This window comes from Synchiropus splendidus, chromosome 4, assembly GCF_027744825.2.
Source record: "Synchiropus splendidus isolate RoL2022-P1 chromosome 4, RoL_Sspl_1.0, whole genome shotgun sequence".
NCBI lineage: Eukaryota > Metazoa > Chordata > Actinopteri > Syngnathiformes > Callionymidae > Synchiropus > Synchiropus splendidus.
Window position 1 is genome coordinate 25559772 of NC_071337.1, and position 13755 is coordinate 25573526.

Sequence of the window (13755 nt, forward strand, 5' to 3'; positions counted from 1 at the left end):
GAGCGTGTCACCCTTGACCTCTGGTCCATTAGCCGACGGATAAACACTGAGATGCACATATTTTTCTGCCAATCCAAAGTTTGCAGCCGTTTTAAGTACAACAGCACAATTTTGATATTTTGTATTTATTTTCATCCTTTAAAATTTTCATTTGCTTGGTTGCTTTTTTTTTATTGTAATTGCTCATTGTAACTTTAGTCAGTTTTGCTAACATTAACCGAAACATTTGCAAATCATTCCTGCGTAGTTAGTTTAGTTTAGGACCATTTATAGAGCGACACCTCATTCGTGTATTCATGAGTACTTTATTCATCTTCAAATTCGGTCACTGATGAGGCAGTTCTAAGCTACTTTCATTCTCAAACATTATTTACAGAGTCTGTTTGTAAGTGTATATTTGAATCAGTGATGTTTACCTCCCACTAGAATTTCCATTTGTAGTAAATGCTTTGCCGTGTCATGGGTCACCTTCGTCCAATGGACTCGACATCAATTCATTGTCTTAAATTTTAGAATTGTATTGTGTATGAGCACCATACCAATAATCTATCTCTCAACTTACAACAGCTCAGGCCTCTTTGCCCACATCTACCTTTTGTTCTTGTTGAGACTAAGACACCTCATCGCTGTCACAAACACATGAGGAATACCACTTCACTTCTGGTAACCCACTGCCCAAAACAAAAGCCAAATCGAAAAAATGGCCGCCCATTGCACGTTGGCCTATTTTTTGTTCCATTGTGTGATGTTTATGCAGACTCACAATTTCATGTCCACACTGCTGGTGGAATTGTCACCCCCAATTCATGTCCCTCTTGTCTGACCAGTGGTTTCCTTTGAAAGCAGAGGCGTCGGGATGTGCTCAGGAGCGCTGCGACAGACCTATACAGATGATGCCAGGATTGCAAAATTGTATCATTTTTCATGCACTTCTGGGCATTTAAATCGTCTATATTGTCGGAAGGTGGATGTATGCGTCGTCCAATGACAAAGTCACTTGGCTACGAAGGAGCATCTTGGTTTCTTTTCTTTGGCCACACTGTACACTGTCAGTCTCCCTCACTCTCCCCCGCTCCATCACTCACACATGAACACAGCATGTTCAATGCAATTCTTCACACATTCTTTACACATGCTACTCTCACAGGTTCAACACCTGTACAGATTAACTCGACTGTACTACCCACATCTCGCAAGCTAGCCCTTTACCTTTCTTGTGTCTTTGGTGTGAGTATCATGAGAGCGTCTTTCATCTGACGGCATGATGATCCTTCAGAGTAAAATGTGATTAGAAATCTGCATATACTATTTTTACTCTGAAAATATACCACAGCCTCTTCCTTTAAAACGACAGACCTCCTGCCTGCATGATCCACTGCCCTCTATACTGATGAGGACTCAGCAACAAAAATAGAAGTGCTGCCTATCTTTAGCACCACGCCGTGCCATGGGGCTTCTGGGACACTCCATGGCGTGGTGATCCCGGCGGAGACCGACAAGGATTGAACTGGATCAACTGTTGCGATGCTACCACTTTTGGTGGATTGCAGGGGTCAGAGCAGGTCTCAGCACCTGCGGTCTAAGCCAAGAGGTCAACCATCTCTCTAGTGTGTTCGGAATGTGCCCAACTGGACCTCAACAGTGAGGTACAAAAGAGGCATATGAATAAACTTACAGCCATCTCAAAAGGCTTTCTGGGTGAATCCTTCCCTACAGCCACTTGTATCCACGATCTACAGCGTTTCTTTTAGTCCGTACCCAAATCTCGATTCTCCGCTTCACCACAAAACAAAAGCTGCTTCGTTCGTAATGGCCTTGTTTGTTTTACACTAAATATAAAACTTTTGGACAGCAAACCTATGCCCTCTAAGTGTGCATTAAACCTATTTACTGAAGCCACACGCGAAACACAGATTTTCAATTGGTAATATCATGAAAGATTTTTTTTTCAGGATGTTGTAAAATGAATCTTAAGAAGAATGACCAGCAACAAATACTATTGCAAAACATATATTAGTGAGACAGAATGACCCAAAGGTCAGAATTACAGCATAGCTTGACCTGAAAAGTGAAGTCCTTTTGTCTTTTTTTCACCGGGTCAGATTTATTCAGGACCTAATGCTGTCCTTAAGCCAGGACCTTATGGGGACACCTCCTCTTGGGTAGTGTGAACTGATCTCTGTACATGAATCTAATAGAAACAACATATACATCAAGTGTTTTTTTTTTTTTTTTTTTTTTAATGTATGTTGTTTGCTTTCTCTTAAGTGCAGACACTTTCTTTCAAAAGCAGATATCACATCAGTTCTGAAAACAGTATTTGATCAAGGTTCAAGGTTTCCAGACTGTCTTGTTGAAAGCATCTACTTTCAGGATTCACAATGAAAAACAGAAACACTTGGATTCATGTGGTTTAGAGGCAACACTCGAACGTCCCATCTTCTTGTCTGCCGCTGAGAGCTGAGTGTCTCTGACTGCTAGCAGAGAGCACTCTGCTTCTCAGGGCTGAATTACTCTGGACTCACACACACACACACACAAAAAAAGGCCTGGAGCGCACATGCCGACAACATCAGCTGATCAGACAGACAAATGACATTTTGTGCTGTGTTAGTGTGGGCTTTGGTGTGTTAACTGTCTGTAATTTTCATGGATAGAGCAAATGACATTTGGTGTGGTGAATGGAAGAGCTTGCTCAGCCGGAGCGTCAAAGTAAATCTTGTATGAAAAAATGTAACCTCAAGTTGTAGGATGAAGAAAATTCACATTGACTGAGGAGTCCATAAATGGCATTCTTTTCACGGAAAAAGCAGTTAACTGGATCAACTGTTGTGATGCTACCACTTTTGGTGGATTGCAGGGGTCAGAGCAGGTCTCAGCACCTGCGGTCTAAGCCAAGAGGTCAACCATCTCTCTAGTGTGTTCGGAATGTGCCCAACTGGACCTCAACAGTGAGGTACAAAAGAGGCATATGAATAAACTTACAGCCATCTCAAAAGGCTTTCTGGGTGAATCCTTCCCTACAGCCACTTGTATCCACGATCTACAGCGTTTCTTTTAGTCCGTACCCAAATCTCGATTCTCCGCTTCACCACAAAACAAAAGCTGCTTCGTTCGTAATGGCCTTGTTTTCACGGAAAAAGCAGTTAAAACAGTCTATTGCAGTTTAACACTGCTCCTCTGTGGTTAGCTTGAAAATGCACAGTGTCTGCCTTGTTTCTCATTGCACCGTTTTATTTAAATTCCATGTATGTATTGCATTTGTAGGCCACATAAAATGACTTGGCAGTCCAGATTTGGTGCCAGTGCCATGAGTTTGACACAGATGTTGAAGAATGTCTATAACATTTGAACATTAGGTGAAGTAAATTGATGCATCGGTCTGAAGTTATAAGAACTTGTGTCTATCAGAGAATAGGACGCCATACTGTACATTGAAGTTTTTTTTTCCTAACAATGAGCTTCATGTAAGAAATACACTTAAGTGTCCTCACTAAGCTGCATGTTAGCTATTCATTATATATTGAAGTAGAGAGCCAGCGTCATGCACAGTGGACGATCTGTGATCATGGAGTTACCTGATGTCCTGAAAAGTCCTCAAAATCAAGATCCACAACGTGTTCATTCTCATTAGATCAGCTTTTCTGCATCTGAAATAGCTGTCCCTCTAGATGAAGACTGATAGAAAAAGAAGGAAGGAATGACAGAAAAAGGGATGCAGGGAGAGAGCTGAGGGGGGTGGTTAGCTTGGGCCTGTCAGTCAAGGGACAGGATAAAAACATCACATCTTATCAGCAGCCCATCTCACTTAGGAGTCAGCTGCTTTCAACCGCAGTTTAATAGCAAGTCAACTAGACAGCAGACTACAAAACTGTTTGCTTTGGAAACATTTTTTTTTATCAAATGTTGAAATGCATTTTTGGAAAAAAACTGTAATCAAACGTCCGCACCTTCAACAAGAGTCATGAGGGTTCATTGAAGGATTTGCTTCCTCATAGTGTTGGATTTCAAATAATAAATGATTTGAAGTAAACTTGATTAAAGTTCTGTGCAGCCATATTGTAAGTTGTAAGTGACGAATTTTTCGCCATCAACTGATGCGTTGAGTGCTGCTCCCTCTTCCCAAGTGCGATCAATGCCTTTTTCAATGGAATCTTAGGTTGTAGTTTACAGCAGGTGAGCAGGATTTAGCAGTCATGGTAAATTTAAGTCATGATCTATTCTTACCAAGACTGAATCTACGTCTTCATAATTTCATTATTGAGAATTTATCGGGAAAAATACATTCGAAAAATATGACAGCGAACCCCAGCATCTGCAAAAGGGGGCAGGCAGAGGCATTGCAATAGCTGATGCCCCAATCGCCGTCCACTTCTGACTGGATTCTGATGCCTGAATGAATGAATTAGAAAAGGAAGTCAGAATAAGAACCTGAAATTCTGTCTACAGGAACACTCCCCGAGAGAGAGAGCGAGCAATATATATCATTATGGTCATCTATAAGAGCTGTATGTATTTTTTTAATAGCTGTATATATTTTTTGAATACAACTAAATGGAAAAGGACAATTTTAGATAATACAGATAATTCTATGATAAATTAAATGACAAATAATATTCAATTATGATCAGATGAATACTATTAACTTGCGATGCAGAGTGAAGGTGAGAAGTGATGTTTGTTTCTGACTTCTTTATTTTATTTTATGATTAGGTGAGCAACATGGTCCCACCACTCTCAAAAATAAAATGAGGTTAAAAAATAAAATCGAAGATGGTGACCTAAATGATGAATTGCAGCAAAATCAACCAATTGCAGTGGTTGATTGTCATAATATGGCTCCGCCTCCAGATCCGGTCAGATGAGCAACTCGTCGCTCCAAGAACAGAACAAAAGTTCTGGACGAAAACAACGGAGTTTTGCACCTTAATGTCATTGAAGCGCTTGTCAGTTCATTGGGCTGCGATCAACGACTGTGACACCAAGGCCTTCTCTGCTGGCCCAACATAACCAGAAATCATGAGCATATTTATGAAAAAAGTGAATTTCATTTTGTATGTATTTTCCCAAAATATATTATATACACTATATATTCATGTCACCCGTATCCCGGTGTTGTTTTTCTAGGTTAGAGTTTTTATCCATTCAGAATTTAGCTGGCTTGTGTCGCCATGTCCAAGGCCTTCAGCAGCAACAGTGCAGACACAGGTGCCCTCAGAGGATAGTTGCGACAGCCAATCAAATCACGAGTTGGGGACATGAGGCTACCTAGCTGGCCTCACGTTGTACACGTCCTGTGATTGGATACTCATACTGCCATTTCAGTACTAACCCTTCCTCTTTTCTCACTCTCTGAAGCCTGTGGCTTAAACATATACAGATTTTTATGGGCTAACTAGCTTCAGAGCAATGAAACCACAAATGTTTGGTGACATTCCAGCACGTATAGTGCTGTTCTCCAAACCTGCATTTCCCCGGAATCTACAGCCACACCGGCGAGATAACCAGGCGGAGAAAGTTTGCCACTTCACTTCACTTGGTGAGTGCAAATGTTTGAGATATTTATTGACTGAAGGCCTAGGTGTAAAATGCACGTCCCACCACTGGTAAACAAGGTCCAAAATATGTGTATGTTGCGATCATGTGGAAAAAAACAGTATGTTCTATGGCCTTAAAGTTTGCAAAACATTTGTTACTGTTGATGACTGCCCATCCAATAGCAATATCAGAACATCTAAAATAAAGCTTATTCAATGAAGCGTTTCACCCTTCATTGTGATTGATAAATCTTGAGAGCTGTCTCAGGCACTGTAACAAATATTTCACACTATTTGTCTGTTTAAACTGAATAGGCATAGGCTTGCATTTGAGGTTTCTTTTTTGTTGCTCTCTCCGCTATGATACAAACAAACTGAACCAAGGCTTCTACACTGAGATGATTTTCGACCATGCTTAATCCAAATCTGACTCCATGACTAGAAAGAATAAGAACAGAACATTACACCCATACTGATAAACGTCTGTTATTTCACAAGAAAATATAAAGAAACTCTCACAATATGTGGTGGAATCAGGTGATTACATCACGGCGGCATACACACCCGGCATTACCCCGACTCCATGGTTCCAATCTATTTCAATTGGACATGGCTGCCGAGCGTGTAGCAATGACTATCTTGCACACTTCTCACGCAGTAATGCCAGTAAACAGCTTTCTGGGAGGCATTCCGAGTCCTCTCAAGCACAATGTGTTTCTTTTTGCCCACGTTAAGACATACAGCAATTCTCAACCGACAAGAATGCAGACGAAACTCTTGCGTGCCAGCTGTTTACGGCCATCAAGAGAAAGCAACACAAGTCAGTTTTGAAAAGCGATTGCAAGAGAAACCGAAAGCGCCATATGCTCCCTTTGTCTTGGCCTGTCTGTCTCAAGTTGATGCTTTCTATTGAGCAAAAAAAAAAAAAAAAATCACATGAGCTCAGCCGAGCGAACACAGATTATTGCAGACACTGACAGCTGCTATAACGCTCAGAGGTTTAAAATTAGACTGAAATTTTACAGCTTCTCGACCGATTCAGGCTGATTTACAGCTGCATTGGCTCATGGCAGTGTTTATTGAGTCACTTTTAACAAGGTGCTTTGAAAATGTAAGAAACCGCAGATATTCTTTCAATTGCGGCGTCATCATGTGGTTCGGGGGGTTTAAAACGAAGTTTAAGAGCAGTCGAAAGTGGGAAATAATCCTTTCCTCTGACGCTCCATTAGGGAGGGATGGGGAGATGCATACAAGCCTGAGCCGCGGGAGGAAAATCAGCACCACTTGTGCCTGACAGAGGCCGTTATAGAAATGTAACACATTGCCATCTGCAGGCAAGTCAAATCGACAGGCAGGGAGACACGCTGAGCACACACACACACAGGCGAGGCTCCACGCACACAGGCCCGCGGATGAACCCGCTGAGAGCGAAACAAAGCCGTCTAATTAAATCAGAAAACTCATCATAGAAAATAAATTGCTCTCGTGAACTTGTTTATTATTCATTCATTCATCGAGAGTGGACAAGCTGCAGGACTAAATACAGAGCGACTCGGTAGAGTCGACTCCGAGGACCGGCTGATGTAGCGTGAGCTGGAGTGGCTGGTCAACATCTCCCCTTGAGTCGGAGGAATAATTTGAATTGTTAAAGACAGTGAAGTGTTTGTCAACACAGGGCAGAATCCAGCCATTAATGGAGCCTTCTTGCAACAATCACCTAGCGACAGATGGCCACCGGTGCCGGTACAAAACCGTGAAGTAAAATATACCTGAATAAAGACGGGCACCTCTATAAAGCCGTGCATTCAGTTGTCCATTTTCAACAGCAGTGTTTGCTGCAAGGCTGCAGTTCCATCATGTATTTGCAGTTTTCCTGATCCCAAACCAATGTCACCTCATATTAATCCAAATGTACTCCAAGGCAAACAGAGATATCTCCACCTGCTGCTGAGTCATGCACTTTAAATGTACTGAGAAAACCCCCAGATGCTGACCAGGCTTACTCCTGCCATGATAACCATTATACAAACTGGATGTTTCTCCATATATATCAAGCATTCTCACTATGTTATTTAGTGATTCACATTAAACATATTACAGTGGTACCTCGAATCTCGACCACAATCCGTTCCAGGCGGCCGTTCAAAAAGTAATTTGTTCGAAATTTGAATCGATTTTTCCCATTACAATTAATGGAAAAAGAAATTACGCGTTTCAATCCCTAAAATAGGCTTTTGTACGAGTGAATGTAGAGTTTCTGCTTGTGTGTGGCCACTGCATGTGGGAGGGGTTGCAGAGTGAGTGACGTCTCTCCAGAAGTGAAGAGGTGCCCGGTGCGTGTCCAGCTCTGAATGTGCGCTTCTGTGCAGTTTGGCTGTGACAAAGTCATAAACCAAGTAACGCTCTGTCCCTGACTCGCCTCATCCCTGTCCCAGCTCCAGCCCACAACAGGACATCAAACCCTGGAGTGAGCTCCAGCCTCGGAGGTGTGGAGAGCGAGCACCTCCCCTGTGACACTCTACCATGGTCCAGAGTGGAGACAGGAAAGGTTTTACACCTCAATATGAAGAATAAACAGTTCGTAAATGTAGCTAACGGGACACGTCTGCACACAGAGGCTGCGTTATACACAATAACAAAGCTTGCCGTGGGCCAGCTGATCGGTCCGCGCACGTTATGTCTTTTCCGGCTTTTTTCGGGGGGGGGGCGTTCGAGTTCTGGATTTTCGTTCAAAATCCGAAGCAAAAAAATCTCTAAATTTTTATTTGAACTCCGATTTGTTCGAATTCCGGGATGTTCGAAAACCAAGGTACCACTGTAATTGCTTACCGCAGACAAAGTTGGAATAGTTTAAAATGCATCCAACATGAAAAATCATTACTTTAAAGTGCAGACAAAATCTGCAAATCCAAAACCAAAATAAAGCAAACCCCCACTATACATTAAACGTCACAGTCGAGCCTTTGCTTCAATATCATATCTTTAAATAGTTTTAATAAGCACAAATCTCAATTTCGATATTACACTCAGTTCCTAAATGGTACTTCAGTCCCTGGATATCAGGTTAGCTTTTTGCTGTCGAATGTTGCCCTCAGTAGACACTCACATTTTAGTGCCATTAGTTCTGTAGGCTTAAGCATTAAGTTGCTTCAATCCAAATCTACAATGTAATATGAAAAACTATTCCATCCAGTCCAAATAAGATCCCCAAGATTATTGGTAGTCCTCTCTTAGAGACGTGGAGCTTGTGACTGGTGCTAAAGGCTTTCTCAGTGTGTCGAGACGGAGACAGTGGAGGGGGATCAAGCAGAACAAACACCGTCTAGTGGGATTAAGCAGCCAAACTGTTTGATATTTTATACCAAACACACTCCATGTCAGACCTTACTCTTGTGAGAGATTACTTCACGGTAACCTGTGACAAGTTTGGCTGTACACCACCCACAAGCTCTTTTATGAAAACTCAGACACACAAATAATCTGTCATGCACCTTTTAAAAACTGCTCCAGACCGCTACGTAGCACACACACACACTGCCACTGAAGGAAACAAGAGCCATCAGTGTCCCTGTGATGGGAAGCGATGGTGACACCAGCCGTCAGCCAACATCAGCCCCGGGAAGATTGCCGTGACAACCACGACATCGACCTCTCTGAGAGATTATCGTCAGATGTTGCCTTTCAGCTACGAGTCATACGTACAGAGGCCAACACACTGGGACTGAGGATTAAGATTGCAAAAATATATGTAAGACATAATTAGCCCCAGAAGGTCACAATGTCTGGGGAACAAAAGACACTTTTTAAAGCATTTTATCCAGCATGCTCTGTGTTACACAGGCATGATATGCAATTTATAATAATATTAATATTTATCATGTAATGTTTAGAATTTTTGATTAATAATCAGAATTCATCACGATTACAAGTGCACTACTATATTTCACCCGGAATATTTTTGTATTTTTGGAGGAAGGAGTTTCCCTTTCGTCAGAACCAGAACCAAATTTCAGAATGTAATTTATTGCCATGGTCAGTGGGGATTTGGAATGAAGAAAAAACAGAAAAAATAAAATAAAATAAAATAAAATAAAATAAAATAAAATAAAATAAAATAAAATAAACAACAAAGGCTGTTCACGAATTCAACAGTGTGATGGCCGAGGGGAAGAAGCTGTTCCTGTGACGGCAGGTTCTGGTCTGGATGGACCGTAGCCTCCTGCCAGAGGGAAGAGGGACAGTCCATGTCCAGGGTGAGAAGGGTCGGCTCTGATCCGACCTGCACGTCTCTGGGTCCTGAAGACATACAGGTCCTGAAGAGATAGCAGGCTGCAACCGATCACCTTCTCAGCAGAACGGACGATGCGCTGCAGTCTGCTCTTGTCCCTGGAGGTGGCGCTGTTGTACCAGACAGTAATAGAGGAGGTGAGGATGGACTGGATGATGGCCGTGTAGAACTCCACCAGCAACTTCGTCTGCAGTCGTAGTTTTCGTAGCTGCCTCAAGAAGAACATTCTTTGCTGGACCTGATGGTTGGCTCCCATTTGAGGTCCTCAGTGATGGTGGTTCCCAGGAAGCAGAAGGAGTCTACAATAGAAATGGGTAAACCAGCCAACATGAGAGGGGACAGAGAAACTGACTCTCCTGAAGTCTGTGATCATGAGAGTAAGAGACATTCAGGCAGAAATTAAATGATAATGCATCAGAGATCCATCCAATCAGCAACCTAGAATCTGTTGCTTGAATGGCACTTTTCCGCAATGCCCCAAGTTTTGTGCACTGTATTGTAAGTACTGTACTGTAAGTATTTGAATGTGAATTCAAACAACGTAGACTTTTTTGTCACCAACCGCCAACAAACAAACAAAATAAAACAACTTACTTTTAATAAATGATTTAGAATTATGTTGGCTGGTTGACCCATCATATTAACTGTTATTTCTTTTGCTTTTTTTTAATTTATTTTTGGGACTCCTGACTTATCTGGTCCAGTTCACCATCCTAACAACCACATGGCTTGCCACGTGTGATTGTGAGGGTCTCCACGGTGAAGAGCGTGAACCGGCGGTGAACTTTGGAGCAAGTGCTGAGAGCACTGGATACCTTTGGGGAGAAAAATGGAGAAAGAGGAGGCAGTGACGGCTTCTCAGGAGATAAGACTCACAGAATTAATCCTCTTGATGAAGCCTCAGCCTTAGCCCCTTCTCTGTTTATCTGCCATTCAACAGCTCCAACAGAACCGGATGGGAACATGGAAAACAGATTAGGCCTCTCCTGTCTAGACACAAGCGGACACACACAGCTATTGTGACAAATGGGTGACAAATACTTGTCTTTGTCTGCTACAATGGGAGGTTTCACTGAAAACATGCAATTTCGACAGAGTCCCACAAGCTTGCAAATACAGAATATCGCTTGAGGGGAAAAAATATGTATATTTTATAAGCAACACTTTCCTTACATTTTTTATTTATTTTTTGCTGTAAAGAAGTCGACAACATTCATTTTCACCATGTAATTGTAATAATGCATGTTCTTTTCAAAGTCTGAAACACATTTTTAAACAACTAAATCTTTTTACTAAGGTTCATCAAAGACACCAGACTAGACCATCATGACTAGCCAGTGTCCCTGAAAGAGACCTGCTAAATTGATAGAAAATAAATCGCAAACACTTATGTTTTCATTTGAAGGAGATGAAACTCAGCAGAAGAGGAACAGGTGACGAGACATCATATACTGTATATACACACACTGTACTGTATATATATATATATATATATATATATATATATATATATATATATATATATATATATATCATAAGTTACTTGTACTGTATAGAAAAAGCTACACCTATTATTCTTATAGGAAGTTGACGGAAAAAGGGCTCATCCAGGATTTGAATCCAGGACCTCTCGCACCCTAAGCGAGAATCATACCCCTAGACCAATGAGCCCTGACAATACTGATTCCTCGTACCTCGATATCTGATATTCCGATATATTGTAGCTTCATATTGCTTGTCGTCAACTCATAACCCACCTCCACCACACCTCCTTTCGCCCAGCTTATAGTTCTGCCTTTCATTCCGAGTTTCACCTCTTCCGACTTCCAGACTGCTTGCCTCTCACTTCTCTCGGTCGATGCCGAGTTTTCCTGTGTGTTTTGCCTGAATCGTAAATCCTGATATTGACCTCATGTGCCACCTTAACCCTTATCTAAAGCAACCTCAATGCATTTGTTGACCCATTTTTTTCCTTTGCATATACAGCATGCAAATACTAAAGAGTCCTTCTTGCACCTCACAACATAAAAACAAAAATAAGAAAAGACCTTTATTATGCGTAGAACAGAAATTCAAGGGGAAACAGTGTTACAGTACAGACGTGTAATTAAAATGTTCTTTGTTCTTTGATAGACGTCTCTTGGAGACCAAAATCTGCTTTGTGCCACAAGTTTTGTGCGTTACAATGACAATGTCTAATTCATCCATAGTTTTGCTTTGTTGACTGCCTTGCAATAGGAACAGGAAATTGAGTGGATGTGTGGGATTCATTGCCAAGGTGCCTGACTTGCTGGATGTGGTGTTGAACAAGTCCTGTTCATCAATTAGCCAATTGTGGGTGGAAAACCACTCCAAAAGGCAGAATTTGGGAAACGTCTGAGGCTCTTGCTTTGATACTAAAGAGCCCTCTGGTGGGCGCCAGTGACACCATATTGAAAAAACGTAGGAGTGCAATTTGTTTGCCATAGTTGGTGTAGTAAATCTATCAAAGGCTTCATCGCTCGTGACATGAACAGAACCACTTCACAGCTGATGACGTACTCAACACTGACATACGAATTACAAACAGCTTTGTTTTAACCATGTTTCTGTCATGTTTACAATACTTATAAGTACGACACACAAAGTCAGTGACAGATTGCGCAATGAAACCCAAGAAGAGAGAAGTAGCATTGTAACTGAAGGATATACACTGATATAAGATGAAGAAATCCCTCCACCAGCCTTCAAGATATGGTGCGTAAGATGTACAGTCAGAAATGGTGTCCCACTTTTATTGCACAGTTGGCTCCTCCTAATGCAACATTGCATCAGGCCAGTAACACGATAGAGCAGCATCCTGAATCAGTGTCTAACTAACTGTCCGACTAGTCCCTAGTCATCTGCAGTTCAAAGCGCGTGGAACTTGGAGACTTTGTAGTTGACATGTGTTGTGTGGAAATGGGTCAGAATTTTAGTTACGCGAGCGGCAGCTTTGAAACGTGCTCCAATGAGTTCATTCTTTCATGTTGTGCCTTTTTCTGACACCTCTTCACATGCCTGGCAGGGCTGGACTGCAGAAAACATGTTTTTACTTTGTCACTCTGTGGTGGATGCTAATGACTGCCGCTGACTCATTTTGGAGCTTTATTTAGAAAATATGCAGCCAATCTGTCCCATGTAAGAGCAATAGATGTGTAGCCAATGGAGTCTCCACTGTAGGGCAAAGCTACTGTCTGACCTCGGTGCTGGACGAGATGTATCAGATGACTCCCTCACTAAATTAACCAGCATCTTTACATCACACCACAGGCCAGCCTGCTGCATGACTGTGTTTTTGTCATGATGCAGGATGAGTGGACCGATGGATCAAACCATAAACACACTGTAAGCGCTGCGACTGAAGAGGGAACATCCTCTTCCACCTCATGCATTTCCATATCAGGGTCACCAATGTGGCAGTTGGCGCACGAAGAGATGTGGAAACAGGAAACCGCCGTCTTCGGACCCGAGTAATGACAGCATCTCATCCAACCGGTCCACAGCGGTACCATAGCCCAAGCCTGGAAACGACAGGAGCCTATTCGCTCTCCCAGCTGCTGACAAGCTGTAACGCCAGAGGAGGAGCTGCTTCAGTGCGACGTACTTCCCAAGAGGTGGTGGAGCCTGCAGGAGCTGCATCTGCAGGTCCAAAGCCGCGATCCGTCGACATTGACCGGCTGTGGGAGCTGTGTAGCGGGTGCTTAGGGGTGTGGTCGCTCACCCAGTGGGATGATGGGTAGGGACACACAGGTGTAACTAATTAAATGGAGGCTGTATGGGACGCATGGGTTTGGTATTTTTTTTGGATGACAGAATAAACACACACAGACTTGACCTGTGACTCCTACTCCTGCCACAACACAGACAAATAGCAATAACTAATTAGGACACCGGGACAAAGATGCGGAT

General features: G+C 42.3%; 1 long non-coding RNA gene across 1 annotated transcript; it reads right to left on the reverse strand.

Annotated features, from left to right (window-relative positions):
- Window positions 1–9981: 9981 nt before the first annotated feature.
- On the reverse strand, window positions 9982–11827 carry LOC128758156 (uncharacterized). The gene is made up of 3 exons (XR_008414445.1): window positions 11583–11827; window positions 10702–10815; window positions 9982–10124 (listed from the first exon to the last, which is right to left on the reverse strand). It is a non-coding gene; the product is annotated as an uncharacterized LOC128758156 (long non-coding RNA).
- Window positions 11828–13755: the final 1928 nt, after the last annotated feature.